General features: G+C 42.5%; 1 long non-coding RNA gene across 3 annotated transcripts in view; it reads left to right on the top strand.

The window, feature by feature from the left end:
* The first annotated feature begins 943 nt into the window (after positions 1 to 943).
* LOC108317209 overlaps positions 944 to 16,690 on the top strand; it is a 160,795-nt gene continuing 145,048 nt past the window's right edge. The window contains exons 1-2 of one of the 3 annotated variants that reach the window (XR_005203248.1): positions 944 to 985; positions 16,353 to 16,537. This is a non-coding gene — a long non-coding RNA (uncharacterized LOC108317209). Of the gene's footprint in view, positions 986 to 10,571; positions 10,613 to 16,326; positions 16,538 to 16,690 lie in introns of those variants that run through there. The other 2 variants (XR_001830646.2, XR_005203249.1) reach the window with 2 other exon arrangements.

Raw genomic sequence — 16,690 nt, 5'->3', positions numbered from 1 at the left:
AGATCAAAAGGAAAATCCATATGCTGTATAGTTTTTTGAAATTGCTACTTAAATATGTTTTAAATGTTTTGTCCAACGTGGAGTGGGCTGCTTGGAGGCAAGACTGGTGACAGGAATAGTGGGATGGTTTGATGTGGAGCGGTGCTTCCAAAGGCCTGGCGAATCACTGGAATCACCAAAGGAGTTGTGCTTTTTTTTTTTTTTTTCAATAAAGATTTCTGGGCCCACCCCAGTGAGGTAATCAGCAGAAGGACCTGGGAATCTGGGGGCCACCCTGTGTCTCCAGTTACTGCTCAGCTCGTTTGTCACTGATTCTGTGACCTTGAGTGTCTTACTTAATCTACTTGAGCCTCGGTTCTTTTTTATCTGTGAAGTGGGGATAATATCCAAATTGTAGATTTATTGAGAGACTCCTACAGAACTAAACTTGTTCAGCACATGACTAGTGCTCAGTACTTGGAAGGTGTGTTGCCCACAGATGTGTGCTTTGTACACTGGAGCTGACATGTATTCTTATAAGGACCTGTGCCTACCCCCAGCATTTTGGCGAAGCCAGCTGGACTGGCATGGAATATGTATGTGTATGCACTTTTAGCTCATGCATAGTTGCCACCTTCAGCACTTTATATGCTTTTCCCTCCCCCACCTTTTAGGCCATAAAATAAATTAGAATTGGCACATTTGGAAGCTAGGCCCTGTGCTCTTGGAGCTAGAACTGTCCATCAGGCCTACTGGCAAAGGGGTGAACTGACCAGTCTGAAGTCTTGCTTCCTCCTCCACTCCACCCCCATCTTTTTTGGCCCTTTCACCTCTCAGCTTTGTAGATGGCAAGCATTTCCTAAAGAAACGGATGGTCAGACCAATGAAACCACAGGACAAAAAGTTGTCTTCAAAAGGAAACAAGAAGAAGAAAAAGAAGAGGAAGAAGAAGAAGAAGAAGAAGAAGAAGAGGAGGAGGAGGAAGAGTAGTCATCAACATTCCTAGGTAAAACAAAAACAAATGTAGATCATGTGTTATATGTTTTTACATGTTTGACTGAACAACCTCCCCCAAATCCACATAAAGTAAAATATGACCTTTCATAAAGTTATGTTCAAACCAATGAATACAAGCATCCCCTAAGGTGATTAGGGGAGAGCCCAGCCAAAGACAGCAAGAGAAGGGAAAGGAAGACAGGGAGGAAGGTGCCATGCCTGGCTGTGACTGCAGCAGTTGGGGGAAAGAAAGCCAAGGAAACGGAACAGGCTGAAGCAGCAGACAACAGATGAAGAGGGCTGGCAGTTTTTGAACTGGGGAGGCTTGTGAGCGGCTTATTAAACATCCCGAGAAAGGTGTTTTGCTGGTACCCTTAAAGGGTTTGAGATAAAGTAATCATAGATTCCTGCGGAGAGGGTAAGGAAAGGATTGCCAGCAGGGAGCGTCAGTGGGCCCAGCCCCTAGTGAATGGACCCCAGGGGTCGCGGTGGGGGCACTCCACTGTCTAAATGAGGGAAAGAGGAAGTCATCTAAGTCACCCCTAGATGACTGTCCTGGTGTCTGTGGTCTTTGGACAACTGTGGAAGGTTCCTGCTCTCTGGCGACTCTCTCTGTACCTAGGTGGGAAAAGTCCATGATTCTAGAGGACAAAAACAAAGGATACCCCCCAAAACTAGAGAGAAACATATTTGGGGTCACGCTGTACAAAGATGGGTGGTAACTTCTGGCTTCTCCTTCCCCAGCACCCTCCTGGTGGAAAGAGCTCTGTTCCCTACACTTGCAGGCGGGCAAAAGCCGAGTGGCAAAGGGTGTTGGTGGCTGAGTTGGGTGAGAACGGAATGAGGAGTGCTGGGGGAAGCGTGTCTGCAGAGCGCGAGTGGGTGGGACAGGGGTAGTGTGCAGCTGTGTCCGGGGGCAAGGGAGTGGAGCTGGGGGGGAGGGTGTGGGGTAGGGTCTGATGGGGGAACGTGGAACTGGGGGGCGCGGCGGAGGTGGGTGTAGGGGAGTTGAGTGGGTGAGGAGTGCCAGTTTCCCAGGAGGAGGCCTGGGAAACTGGCGGGGCGGGGGTGGGGGGATGGGGTGCGTTTGGAAGCGTCGTTTGAGGGGCGGAGGGGCAGATAGGAGAAAAGGCAAGGCGGGAGGCTAAATTTGGCAGCCGCTCCAGCCCGGGCAAGGGCCGACGCGTCTGGGCTTCCTCTCGCCCAGACTTTTGAAGCGGCTGGCTAGCAGCTAATCCCGGGTTGGCGGAAGGACTTGGACCTGCCGCCTCGGGGGCCCTGCGTCCCGGACTCTCTCCTGGGGGGCGCTGTGGGTGGGGGCGCGGAGCTGCCTTGACTTTCAGTGCGGGTCCCGGCCCCTTAACTCCTGCTGGGGGTGCGGGCTTCGCCTCGGGGCGTGCCCCCTGCAGTGTCTCGGCAGCGCCCCGCACCCCAGCTTTCTTCTTCCTCCCACCTCCATCTTCCTCCGTCCCCGCCCCAGGCCCTGCTGCTCCTTTCACTCCTCCTGGTGCCTGTCCCCGGCCCCAACGTCCTTTTCCCACCACCGTCAGGCGAGTTCATCCCCTTCTGTGTCCTTTGCTAATCTTCTGATGGCGGTGCTGGGGGGGAGCGGGAGGGGGTGCTTAACCCAAAGTGGACTCAAAGAAAATGGAATAATTCAATTCATCAGATAATTACTGTTTGCAAGACACTGCTAAGCATGGCAGTTGGTGACCCTTTGAGGAAGCAGAGTGGACGGAAGGATTTGGGTTCTGACCCAATATGGGCAGTTATGATCGGCGTTTGATTTAGGCAAATCTCTGGAACCTCAATTAGGAATTCTAGAAGGTTCTGGATGAGGGGCAAAGGTGTCAACACCTTCTCTCCTATTCCAAAGTGATCTTTCCGTGGGAAGGCAGCTAGGAGGCAGCAGGCAGAGTGAAAATGGGCGGCGGTCCACACTCCCAGCACTTCCTGAGCACTGCTACCCTCAGGACTGGGGAAGGTGCTTCACACCCCACAGTTCCTGTTTCTTGATTCCAAAATGCAGTAGATTATAAGTCACACCATTCATTTAAAGATGGCCTTTGGGAGAAAAGGAAAACACAAGGATCATCAATGCACAATGGATTGTAAGACATTGGTTTCAGGAACATAGGAGAAAGAGTGAATCTTAGAAATGAGGAAGTAAAGTATAGTATGTGTAATTCTCCCAACAGCCCAGAGACAAATTATCCCCACGTATGAATGAGTGAAGTGAGACTGTCACCACTTGGTCAAGGCCACCAGGCCGTAAGCGGCACGGCCAGAATTGGAATCCAGTTCTGCCTGCAGTCTGAGCTAGAGCAATTTCGCTTAGGGCACATAGCCTCTGCAGGGATTGGGCCGCGTCAGTCCTTCTCCATAACCTGGTTTTGATTTGACCCTTTTACCATCAGCACCTGCCCCACTCCCCCAAGCTATGGCTTTTGAGGGGAAAAGATAGGAAAATAGTCAAATTACATTTTTCACATTCACAATAAAGGATTTAGGGGGTAAAAAACCATGCACACCAGGTTTTGCTGTGCACCACAGGAAGTCCATGAATTCAAGGGTCCCTGTATTGCTGAAAATAGAATTGTAAAAAATAAAAGGGGTGGGGGGAGAAAGAGAATGAAACTAATCCTATTAAATGTGGTAGCATGTTTTTGTGGCACGCAGGGAGAGATTAAGCACAGGAAAGGGGATAAGGACTGCTTCAGTTTCACTAAACTAATGTGACAACTTGTCATTGGAGATCTTTACAGCTTGTTAGTAGATGACTAGCTGATTCAGAAGTGTTTTCTATCATTCCCTTTGTGTCCCCATGAGTTTTTTTTTTTAAATTTTCTTTTTTTTCCTGTTTCTTTCTTACTCATGCTGCTCTATTTTGCTTTATAATCCTCAGTGTCTCCTTTAAGTCAAAACATTTAGCTGGCTCTAATCAAGATTTGGTTTTGAAGATGCCCCTTGACCTGGGGTTGCCCAGGGAAGCCCCTTGTTCTTCATCCTTGGCCTGGGGACTGTCCTATGGCTTGAGAAACTGATCTTCTGGGAGGAAAACTCCCATTTCAGATTTCACTTTTCTGCAGTTCTTCTCCTTCCCCTTCCTCTTTCTCTTTTTTTTTTTGTTCTATCCTTTTCTTCTTTCCTTTTTGCCTTTCATTTCTGTTCCTCTATTCTGTTTTCCCCTTTTTCTCTCCAATTTTCTTCTTCTCACTTACTTTCCTTCCGTCTTCTCTTCCTTAGAATTCCTTTCTCTTCTTTCATGCACTCTAGTAACTGTTTTCCCTTTCCTTCAGACAAGACAGTTAAATTCACAGAGAAAAGTTATGAATTTCTGATGGATTCCAAGTTGAAGTTGCTCCCTGTGAAGGGAGCAGTGATGAGGGGAGGGCAGGGAGCCCATCACTGACCCGCAGGGAACAAAAGGCTGATCAAAGTGAAGAGGAAGCCAGAAGTCTAGGCTCAGTCACTGTCTTTCCAAAGCAGGTGTCTAGCGTGTTTGGAAACCTGGCTCACCGTCCTGCTCTCTTGCTTTGGCATCACTCTCTCCCACTTTCCCCCTCCCCCGCTGCAACTTTCCCCACTGGCTTACCACCAGGCGAGATGTTGAGTCAATGGAAAAACAACATTCGCCAACATTAAAGGGAGACTGTTTAGAAAAGGAAGGCCCTGCTGAGGTGCAGAGGAAGCCTGTGAATTAACACGGGCCACCTCTTATCTGGGGCAGCTGGGCCTGAGCTGCCTGTGCGCATTCCCTGATTCCCTGGCTTTGCCAAGGGGCCTTGGAGACTGAGGGGCACATTCTCACCCACCGGCATCACCAGAACGTTTAGAGACAGAAAGCAAGTGCTTTTTTTTTTTTCCTCCCGAAGACTTAAGTGGAAAACCTTGACCCATAAACATATTTTGCAAAAGGCAAATCTAAGGCTCTGTCTCTGAACACTCATCACCGTGGACCTGGCCCCTCTTATTTTCAGTGCTCTTGAGGACTCCCACGCCTTGTAAGGACTGGCAGTTCTGACCTGAATGTGAATTATGGGGAAGGGCAAGCTAAAGTGGCCCAAAGGAAAAGAAGAAAAAGGCATCTGGGTAGGTTCACCGTGGCTCTGAATTGCTTACCGTTAAGTCTTGAGCCAGCTCCTGACAGAAAGATAAGGTAAATCCCTAATCAGTCAATAATTAACCATAGCTCCATTAACGGTCCAGTCAGCCAAATCCTGCTGACACCTTCAGAACCCCGCTTTGGTGGGAAGGATTAGGCAGAACCTTTTCACAGAAAGGTCCATCTATTCAGACTGCCATATACCCCATGCATGGATCATCAAAAAGGAGTAGAGTTATGCCTGTGTCTGCCAGTGAAGTCTTTTCTGGGGTTAATTCTCTAGGATAACTTCTGGAAATTTCACTTTTGGAAATCTCAGTTCATGAGTGTGTGTGTGTGTGTGTGTGTGTGTGTGTGTGTACACAGAACAGCCTGAAGATCCATTCTGGTTCCAGGTTGGTTTGAATCAAATCCCAGATGTGCTCTGACTGTTGCTACATTATTCTTGGAGGATCATATTTTCTCTCCCTTGACCATGTTAGTTTGTAGTTTATTCCCAGTATCTCTCAATGTTCCAGTTCTTTGTTTCTCAATGTTAGTTCTTCGATTTGTGATGAAAGCAGAAGTGGTTTTGAAATGATAAACAACCCCACATTCCTATCAAAGCATGAAAATTGTTTTTGAATTTCAAGTAAGTAGAAAATTAAAAGACTAATAAATATTTGATTTTGGTACTTCTGGAGGATCTTTTTTCTTTTTTTTTACTTCCTACAGAAGCAAATGTTTAGGAAGGTGGGGTTAGATCTTACTTTTTGTTTGTTTATTTTAAATTGTGGGCTTTTGGTTTGCTTTGCTTCGCTTCATTGTTCTAGACAGCATTTATTATGTTACCAGATGCATATAGTTATATAGATCATACCATTAGATCAGAAAAATCTGTATAATCAGTGTGGTTTAAATGTTTCTTAAGGTCAAGTTGTAGGTCATGACCCTATGCCAATCAATGAACTTTGCTCCTAATTTTATGTTTAAATCACTTGAAAAAATGCATTCTTTTAGAAAGAGACATAGATACCACAAGAAATAGATACCACAATACATACCACAAGAGTGTGGTATGATATGACTCCATCTCTACCCCAGGAAGAAAGAACAAAGATGGTCTGGCTGTGGGGGTGCTCTTCCTGCACGTGGAAGATGGTTCATTCAGCTGTACTTCTGTTGGCTCCACATCTTAGCCGCTGTTATCACCAGCACACCATTGTTCTCTCCTTGTAGAACCCAGTAGCCTGGGTGTTCAATTAATCTTTGGCTGCTTCAGGGAGTTGCCAATGAGTGGAAATTCTGCCAATGATCTGTGACACCCTTTTCAACAAACATTAATTGAGTGACATTTCTTTTTTCCCCAAATCATCCATCTGTCCTGTCTTATGCAACTTTTGAGTTTCAAAGAGTAGAAGGCAAGCTTTCTTTTGGTCACACTTGTGGCCTAAGAAGGCAGTCTACGTATTGGACACTATAATCTACCATGGCCTTGTAAATAAATCTAAATATTTACTAGACTGAACCAACATGCTAAATACGAAATGAATTAATTCAGTCTTCTTTTCCGTTTGCCCACGTAAACATCTTGCTTTTGTGAAGGGCTTCAGAAAGTGGAAGACCCAAAGCTTCCGTATGCTTTTTAATTGTTTAGGGGTACAAACGTGAGTGGGAAAATAAGGTTAAGGCAGTAAGAACATTTTCAGACTCATAGGTTAAAAAATATAAGATCGAACTTTTTAGTTTATATACAATTTTAAAAATTGTTTTAAAGTACCAGAAAGTATCTCACTTATAGTAGTGCTGTTTAGTAAATCAGAGAACATACATCAAGTTGTCTTTGAAGTCCCGTTGCTTGGATATTAAAATGAAATTTTAAAAAATGGAGCTGGTATCTATTTTTCAGTAGGTCAAAAGGCATTCATAATTACACTCATGATTTTTGAGTATCATGCTAATGAGGCTAGGAAAATGTAGACCTTGACATTGCCTTGTTTGTTTACATTCACTATGAAAAGAAAATGTTGTTTACCCCTCGGGAATTTTCTTAAGGAAAAGAAAAATCAATCTCTATCAATGAGCAATATTTTTCTCCCCAAGGGATATTGATTTGAACATTGACTTCACAATGGGTGAGTTATTTCCCTCAGACCCCCTACTAAGAATTGTTAGGTGACATGTCTTTTGTGAGCCAATAAACATTTTGTTTCTAGTATAGTAATCTCATCTGGGAGATGACAACATCTGAAGGGTGGTTGATTTGGAATATTTCACTTTTTGTACGTCTGTGTAAAATAGTCCTGAGAAATATATTTCAAGTTTAAAAAGCATGACCTCTCATATTCTTCTTGGGGGAACAGGTGGCAGTGAACAGTTTCTTTCCTACATGCTCCTCAACTACATGTCCTCTGGGCTTGCGCATGGACCCACGACTCATGAATAGTCCTATAAATGTCTTCATGATTCCCTTTTCTCTCTTTATGCAGTGGAATGATATTGGCATTTTAAATTTTGAAAATAAAGCAAATTTTCAATTTACCAGAGAAATCATTCTTTAAAGGAATGCTGTATTGGGTGGAGATAAGGGAAAGAATGAGGACTGTGGAATTCTTGTTAATGGGAATGGTCAGACTCTATCTGTTGGATTCATGTATAGTATGTTTTCCTCACCTGTAATCCCAGCACTTTGGGAGGCTGAGGTGGGTGGATCACTTGAGGCCAGGAGTTCCAGACAAGCCTGGCCAACATGGTAAAACACTATCTCTACTAAAAATACAAAAAATTAGCTGGGCGTGGTGGCACACTCCTATAGTCCCAGCTATTCAGGAGACTGAGGCAGGAGAATTGCTTGAACTTGGGAGACAGAGGTTTCAGTTAGCTGAGATTCCACTACTGCACTCCAGCCTGGGACATAGAGGGAGAAAAAAAAAAAAAAAAAAAAAAAAGGTTTCTTTATTAATTCTCCTAAAGGGTACATTTAGAGTTTACATTAGATTGCCTTGAACTGATTCCTTTATCCACTTATTCTTCAAAAAATATTAATATACACTTCAACCAAGTGCCAAATACGGTATTCAACATTGATGATACCAAGATCCACCAGAGACACTAAAACTGCCAGGAAGAAATTAGGTAGGACGGCTATGAACACACATTGACACAAAATACTCTAGGAGTCTTAAGGCTTATCTTCAGGGTTGTTTGGAGAATCAAGGAAGGCTTCAAGAAAGAGGTGAGCAAAAGCAACTAACTAGTCACACTGGGGGCTTAGGAGAGGAGCAGACGTGGGTTCATGTCCCTGTTGTAAGGTAAGAAAACTCTTAAGCAAGCCTCTGTACCTCTCTGAGCCCTGGTTTGCTTGTCCATAGATAGGGGATAGTAGCAATATCTGCCTTATGAGATTGTTGTGAAGACGAAATGAGAATGGCCTCAACGCTGTGGAAAGGCTTCAACACTGTGCCTGGCACAAAGCAGGCACTCGGGAAGTATGCACTAGAAAGGTGGAATAACGGTGACAGTTTAGCTTAATCTCTAACATTTATTCAACAAATAGTTTTTGGGTACCTGGCACGTGTCATATTCTTGTGCTGAGTCCTGGGGAGGAGACCAACTGTGAGTGTCAAGAGGGATAGAGTGACAGGCAGCTCATGCAAAGGCATGGGGGTCGTCTGTCCTATGTTTGGGGAGCCTGGGGTGGCCTCTTGCTGCTGGAATTCAGAACACCAGGGGAGGCCGGGTAGAGGCAGAGGCAGCAAAGCATTGTCCTGCCACACTAGGAAGGACCTTTTGTGGCAGTAATGGCCTTTAAGCAGTCAGGAAAGAGACAGTGAGTCAGTTCATCCGTGGCTTCTGTTTCCTCTAACTTTTCCGTGGGTGTGTATTGCCTTTTGGTAGTGGGCTAGCGAGGCCATGTTCTCTTCAGGAACAAAGGCTGCCAACTTTTTGTGGTCACCACCCTCCCCACATTGCCTATTATAATCGGGTGCTTCTGGTTGATACTCAGTAAATATGCTTAAGTTTTTATACTTCTCTACATTCTGAAATATTCCAGCAGCTTCTCATACCCAATTTCAGAATGCTCACATGAAAATACTTCCTTTTGTGCTTGTTGTAGAGAGTCATGAATTAACAACTTTGATCATGTCATTGCTTAAAACTCTCCATATTGCTCTTATAATAAGTCTACAATTTTGAACATGTCCTACAAGATTTTGGATAATCTGGCTCTTGTCCTTGGCTCCTGCTTCATCTCTTAAAACTCCTCCCTTCTCCCCTTCCCTCAGCATGATTCCACATCACTGGTTTTTTCCTCTTTATTTCAACCCTACAAATACCATTATACATGCTGCTGCCTCTCCTTGAAAGGCCTCCTAACGCCCTCTCCAGACTGCCTCTTCCTCATTATTCAGGGTCCAACTTAAAAGTCATTTGCTCAGGAAAGACCTCTCTCATTTCCTAGGTTAGAAACCCTAATTATACATGCTCATAACTATAGTTTTCTTTTATTCCGCTTTTCATAATGGAAATGAATAGTCTCTTTGGACATAAGCCTTATTTATTCAACAACATTCTTTGAGCTCTTAATGTGGCCTAAATGTTGGGTATACCACACAGGAAGACAGTCAAAGTGCCTGCTTCACAGACCTATTTTAGTAAGTGATGCAATGAACAAAAAACAAATACAGATATGGTATGATGTCAGGTAGTGATAAATACTTTGGAGAAAAGTCAAGCTGAGTAAGGGCACAGAAAAGACAGAAGATGAGTGGAGGATGCTAAGAGAGAAGATTGTTCTGGGTAGAATTCCCATTACCTAGCATGGTGCCCTGTATCTAGAAAGTGCCTGAAAAATATTTGCTGAATGAGAATCACATTGGTGCGAGTAGACCTGAAGGAGTAAAAGTGCTGTGAATAGGGCTAAATGGGTTATATAATTGTGCTTCTTTCTCCCCAAATTCCTTAACTGCATCTGGGAAAATGTAATCTGTACATTCAGTCTGTATCCAATGTGAATTATCCACCTTGATTCTCTGTTAAAGTTGATTACATTCACACCTGTCCAGTGGTAATATTGCATATTTCCTAATTGCCATGAGCGAAATCACAACTGGTTGGTGAATGAAGTATTTATGCTTTGAAGAATTGGTGTTCTAATTCCTTTCTATTTATACCGATGATCAATTATTTCTCAGTGAGGAGGAGGCGAATTTTTTCTGTGATCTACCTGCTTCTAAATGACTAATGAAGTCAATCTGGGCCTGGCAGATTTTGCCACCACTTGGACAGACATAGCACTCGTGGACGTTGTGTTACTTCTCAGCTTGCTGGTTCCCTGTTCCCTTTACAATGATCTCATTATTGGCATTTTGTTTTCAAAGTGTTATCGTTCCCACTTTGCATTATGCCTCTGTGTGGAGTGGTCTTTTTTTTGAGATGGAGTCTCGCCTCTTTCACCCAGGCTGGAGTGCAGTGGTGTGGTCTCGGCTCGCTGCAACCTCCGCCTGCCAGGTTCAAGTGATTCTCCTGCCTCAGCCTCCTGAGTAACTTGAGGTACTGCCTGCTACTGCTCTTTCAACCAAGTTTATATTCTTCAAGAAAATTCTGAAGATTGAATGTCCTTGATAAGCAAATTTATTTTGTTTTAATTTTGGTGAAATTGGGAGAGGGGGACTTAGGCTTTCATGAACATCTTCTTTAGTTAAATAAAAAACTGGATTTGAGGCCAATCTGAATGGGGATCAAGCCAAACAGATTTTGTTTTCCAGACTTTGTTAAAAAACTGAAGAGCATGAGGGAAACAAGGGACAAGAATGGTTCCTTTCCTCTTCTCTGGACTCCAGCACCGCACTACGTGCGGTTACCTGGTCCCGCTCCTTCCGTGACAGCGTCTCTTTCCCTAGCCCAGAGCCCTTTTCTGGTTCAGCACTTCTATAGCCATCAGTCCATTGCTCTGTTGTATCTGTCTTTGGACAAAAAAATGCCAATCACGTCCATACTCTTAAGTTCATTTTTGCTCTTATTTACGCTATTTGGGGCTGTCCCGCCTCTCTCTCTGTGAATCTCTTTATCTCTAAGACCAGATCTCAAATTCAGCTTCCCAACAGAAAATCACGTATTTTGTGTCTGCCATTAACCAGCTTTCTTAGCCACCCCATGCCTTTGTAATGTGGCTGCTTATGGGATTGGTTAAGAAAAATACTGAAGAGAAATGGAATCCTTCTCCATCTCCATATTGTTTCTTTTAATGTTAACAGCTTTGTAAATATATATAGAACTCATATACACCATGGAATGCTATGCAGCCATAAAAAACGATGAGTTCGTGTCCTTTGTAGGGACATGGATGAATCTGGAAACCATCATTCTCAACAAACTGACACAAGAGCAGAAACTCAAACACTGCATGTTCTCACTCACAGGCAGGTGTCGAACAATGAGAACACATGGACCCAGGGAGGGGAGCATCACACACTGGGGTCTGTTGAGGGGGAATGGGGAGGGACAGTTGGGGGTAGGGAGGTTGGGGAGGGATAACATGGGGATAAATGCCAGATATAGGTGACAGGGGGATGGAGGCATCGAACCACATTGCCATGTATGTACCTATGCAACAATCCTGCATGTTCTGCACATGTACCCCAGAATCTAAAGTGCAATAAAAATATAAATATATATCTTATAAACTGCTCCTCCTTTCCTCAAAGTATAAGCCCTATAAAATCTGCAAAATGTATGTGTTTTGTTGACCAAAATATGCTTCATGCTGCCCAGAGCAAACATCCTGAATGAATCCCTGTGGGATATAGGAGTGAATGGAGAGGAGGAGGAACTTATTTGGGGGCAGATTTTCACTCACCGTAAAGAAGTAAAATGAAAGCAAACTTTGGTGGGTTTTGTCTAACTGTGGGCAAATTGGTATGGACTGAGAAATTCAATTAACTGTATTCATCAATTTTTGTCTTTGGGGTAGAGGCAGGACACTAAGACCCAGAATTCTTGGTCCCACCTCGCTTGTGGCATTAAAAAAAGAAAGCTCAAACTTGGCATATTACACCAACCAGATTTTTTTCTTTGTCTCAAAAAGGCTCAGCTGAACACTAGATTCTTCACCCAGTGCAACAATCAAAAACTTAGAAAACCTCAGCTGCCTCAGATGATGTCACAAAACCTTTAAGAATGCTCACTGCTGAGTTGGGCACAGGTCCAGCAAACACAATTCTTTCTGCCAGTTATTCAGGGTCTTTGACAGATTAGGTGGTCTTTTTTATTCTTCTTCATCTTCTTTTTTTTTTCCATTCTCTTAAAAGGCAGTTCAGTTTACCTCTAAGCAAGACATTAGCTCTGGCTACCCCAAATAACATTTTAATTGAAGTCTCAGTCCAAACAAATGCCTGGCCTCTTTATTAACCCCAACAGTGTAATTTTTCAACCTAAGGCGGATTCAGGGGGAAACTGTCTCACTTAAACTGCCATGCAATGGAACATGGCAGTTTTCCTCAATCAGTCTCTTTTCTGACCTTAATTTGAACCTTAATCTCTTTTAACCATGTTCCCTTTATTACCTGCTCATAGCCGTGGCACAATACTAATTTTCCTGTTTTTAGACTATCACTTTACAGAGGTATTTCACTCCTCCTTCTAGTGCCAAATGTAACCGTTAAGGTTTCATGAACCTTTTTGGGAGAGAAAAGTTAATACTTATTCTTACTTTTTTTGTTGTTCTTTTTGGTTTAGTAATTAAAATAGCTGTTTTGCAAAATGTTCTGTAGAATTTTAGATGGTTTATTCCTGAGGTACGTAAGATTTATGTACCAAAGCCCCTATATACTTAATTGTAATAAAAACCTAAAGAATAATTTAAAATGATTACAAAGGATTTTTTTTTTATCAATAGACAGACCCACACCTATAAAATAAAGTAGAAAACTAAGGGCATTATATGAATAATTCAGACAAAAATAATATATTTTCATTAGAAACCTCTAATCTGTTAGGAAAGAACTGAATTATTCAAAGAATTGTCTCAATTCATTTTTTAAAAATTTTATCCTTAAATATAATCTGAGTAATGATAGGAAAAAATAATTTTTTTTCTTAATTATACCTTCCGATTTTTTGACATTGGTCAAATGATCCAAAGTGAAAAGAAAAAAAAGCACTTTTTTCAATAACAATGAAAAAAAGTGTTTCTTTATTTGGAGTCTACCTTAACACAGCAAAACTATGTAGGTAGAAAAACAGTGCTTATGATCATGTGCTCAATTAAATTTATTATAGGTTTTTGTACTTTTAACATTAGCATGAAAGCATATTCGTTATTATTCTTTATAATCTAATTGGGGGCTTTGTATGTAGTTACCCCTCTGTTCTCTGCGTAATACAATAGTTTGTTGATTGCAGAAATTACATTTCTGTGACTTTAAAGTCCTTGAACTAGGATTGTCATTGAAAGTTGGAGATTCAGCTTGGGGTTTGGGGGCAGGGATGATGTGCCCCCTCTGTGTGAGGAGGTAGGCAGCTGGGAACAATTGTCTGTTCCCTGCGGTGTTCAGTGGCATTAGCAGCATGTTGGCACGATAAACTTTGCCTTCCTTTCACTGGCTCAAACAATTAGTGGGATTGAATCAGAGTTCTCCTGGATCATAGTTTATTACATGTTATTAAATTCCATTATTCAAGAAGTTGCTGCTATGATGATAAAAACTTCTCAGCATCTCCCACAAAATCCTCATCTTCCTTTCCCATGTATTTTCTTTTCAGTTTATCATTTGCTTCTCTGATAGACAAGGTTTCTTTTTATTTCCTGTTGGTACTTATTTAAAGAGTTAAGAGCTAATTTGAAAATACATCTTTGAAAGGACAACAAAAATGAGATGTGAAAAAATGGATGAAGATTCTTAATTAGTCCATTATTTGACACGCACGATTTAACATGGTATGCTTAGCATTGTGCATTCCCCAAAAGAACAAGGCTCTTTTTTTATCCCAAACTTTAACTCCCTCTCATTCATTATATCCCTTCTTGTCACTTTCCATTAGCTGATCATGACATCCTTTGCTGGAAGGGCGAGCAAGCAGATTACTTCCAAACTGGTGTAAGTGACACTCAAAAGACTGGCCTAAAGGGGCCTCTGTGATAGCAGCAAGCTCCTCGGGCCCTGGAGTTGGAGAATGTCACTTCAATAATATATTGGAGTCCATTGTCACATCATTTCTGCAGCAACTTGGCAACTGTCCAGGAGTGGCAGGAATGGGTCTTCTGCTGCAACTGATGGGTGATAGTATCTAATGTTCTTACTGCTGCTGATAATAATAATAACAACAACAATTTATAGTGCCAATCCAATCCTCCCAGCATCTTATATTTTACAGATGAGGAAACTGAGGACCAAAGAGGTTAAATAAATTGTCCGTGGTCACAAGCTGATAAGTGATGGAGCTAAGGGTTTAAGTGAGGTCCGGTGGATTCCATGCTCATGTCTGTTTCTATTAGAGCGGCATACTGACTTCTGGAAGACTTCAACACATCTCCCTAAATCTGAAAGGGAAAGAAATGATCAAAAGAGTAGTCGTTTTGATGCCAGTGTCACCAGGCACTTCTAAATGTGGCAGAGGATGATGGAATGAGCCAGCCAGGGTCAAATACCCATAGATGGATTATGCTGACTAAGAAAAGAAGTAGAGAATCTGATGCTCTGATCAGATCACCCTGGCGAAATAAACTGTTCCCCATCGTGGCTCCCCACAACCCCTCCTGTACACCCAAAGATCTGACCTGAGGAACAGATCCTCGGCCTTGCAATGGGATTTACCTGGAAAGAGACAGCAGCAGACTCTGATCTGAACAGCACCAGGACTAATCCTAGGTACCATTCAGAGCCTGACACCAACCTCTGGCCTTGTATAGTTTTCTGCTCCTGAAAAAAACAAGTTTTCTTCATTCATCAAGTTTTAGTTTATTTTTTCCATTAGGCAGGTTTTAATTTCTTATCCCAGTAAACTTTGAGAAGTTCTGATTATAAAACAGAGAATATGGAAATACAGATTAATATATTGGATAAAATAAAAGTCACCTGTTAAAAAGAATAAATAGAGAAAACAGCCTATGGTGTATACGTCTCTAGTCTGGGCTATACATGCATATGCTGGGCGGTAAAATGTGGTGGTTATAGGGATAGACTCTGAAATCAGACTGTCTGTATTTAAACCTGAACACCTCCTCTAGCAGTGTGACCTAAGCTCCTGGCCTCCAGTTTTCTCACATGCACAGTATTTTCTCCTTTAATTGTTGTGACAGTTAATGATCTAATGAATGTAAAGTGACTAGGCCATGGGAATGCTTTATTGTATTTTAGCTACTGTTCCTTGTGTCCTGGTCCAGTGTTCTTTTGTTGTTCATGGTTTCTGACTGTGCCCCAGCCTCCTTGATTCCAAGACCATGGATAACTTCATCCTTAGTAGTGACTCAGCTCCTGCTCTGTGCATTTGGTTTGATCAGCCTCCTCCTGACACTGCATCAGTGACTTTTCAGGTCTCAATTCCTGCCCATGTAACCAAAACTCTTAGCGAAGCATTGACAGCATCTTATTTTTGCTTCTGTCTGCTGAACATATTTCCACCTGGATGCCCCACTTACCGAGCTTGGCACCAAGGCAAAACCTAAGCAGCCCTTCTTCTTCTCATCTGTCTTGAACTTCTTGAGGTTAGTGCAGAGGGAGGCAAGATCAGGAGTTTGGGATCACAGAGACACCAACAGCATCAACCCACAAATCTTGGGCCTCTGGAATGTCAGTGACAAACCAGGTTTCAAGTATATATATAGGCAATACAAAGGCAAGTTTATTTGTTTAAACTGTTTTAAACATGAAAAAGAAGGTAATTACGAAGGGTGTTTCATTATTATCTTCTTTAAAAATCCTCTGTTGGTAAGCCCATCTCTCAGAGACCTTTTCACCATGTAGTAAAAAAATCTGCCTATCTATCTATCTGTCCATCCATCTATCTAATTTTTTAAAACTGGGAACTATGTGTGATGGGTGAGTGGATGTCAGCAAGAGAAATAGGGGGGAGGGTGAATTACATTTAATGAAGCTGGAAGTTCACATGGACCTTTCAGACTTAAAAAAAAAATGTTGATTTTACATGCCAAAGTCTTGAAAGGGGCTTGACGGCTCGCGGCTTTAGTGTGTTTTTCCAGATGGCAGATGCCATTTTGTGTTTTGCATAAACTGACTAAATTTGCTTGCTCTTTGTATTTATTTTAGAGAGAACCATTCTCTGCTTTCAATAGGACAGAAGAGCTCCTTGGCACTGGACGCCCCGGGTCTGGTGAGAGAGGAATGGTTAGGAGACTGTTCTGAGGATACGCAGGCATCATCCAAAACTTCCTACATTCAGATGAAGAAGAGGTTGGGCCAGAGCTTTGCATGCTTGTTACCTAAGGACGGTTCTGACCATGTGAGCAAATCACAGAAGGTAAGCCATGCTCAAGAACTTGCAATAGTTACATTTCCAGTTTGCCATGTTTATCTCCATGGGTAACAAATAGTTCATGATGCTCATTACTTTATATCCTGTTAATGGCTAGTTGTGTGATCCTGTAATTTAATGTCTTTGTACCTCAGTTTT

The sequence above is a fragment of the Cebus imitator genome, unplaced genomic scaffold (genome assembly GCF_001604975.1).
Source record: "Cebus imitator isolate Cc_AM_T3 unplaced genomic scaffold, Cebus_imitator-1.0 Scaffold198, whole genome shotgun sequence".
Classification (NCBI taxonomy): domain Eukaryota; kingdom Metazoa; phylum Chordata; class Mammalia; order Primates; family Cebidae; genus Cebus; species Cebus imitator.
This window is presented reverse-complemented; position numbering and strand designations above follow the sequence as displayed.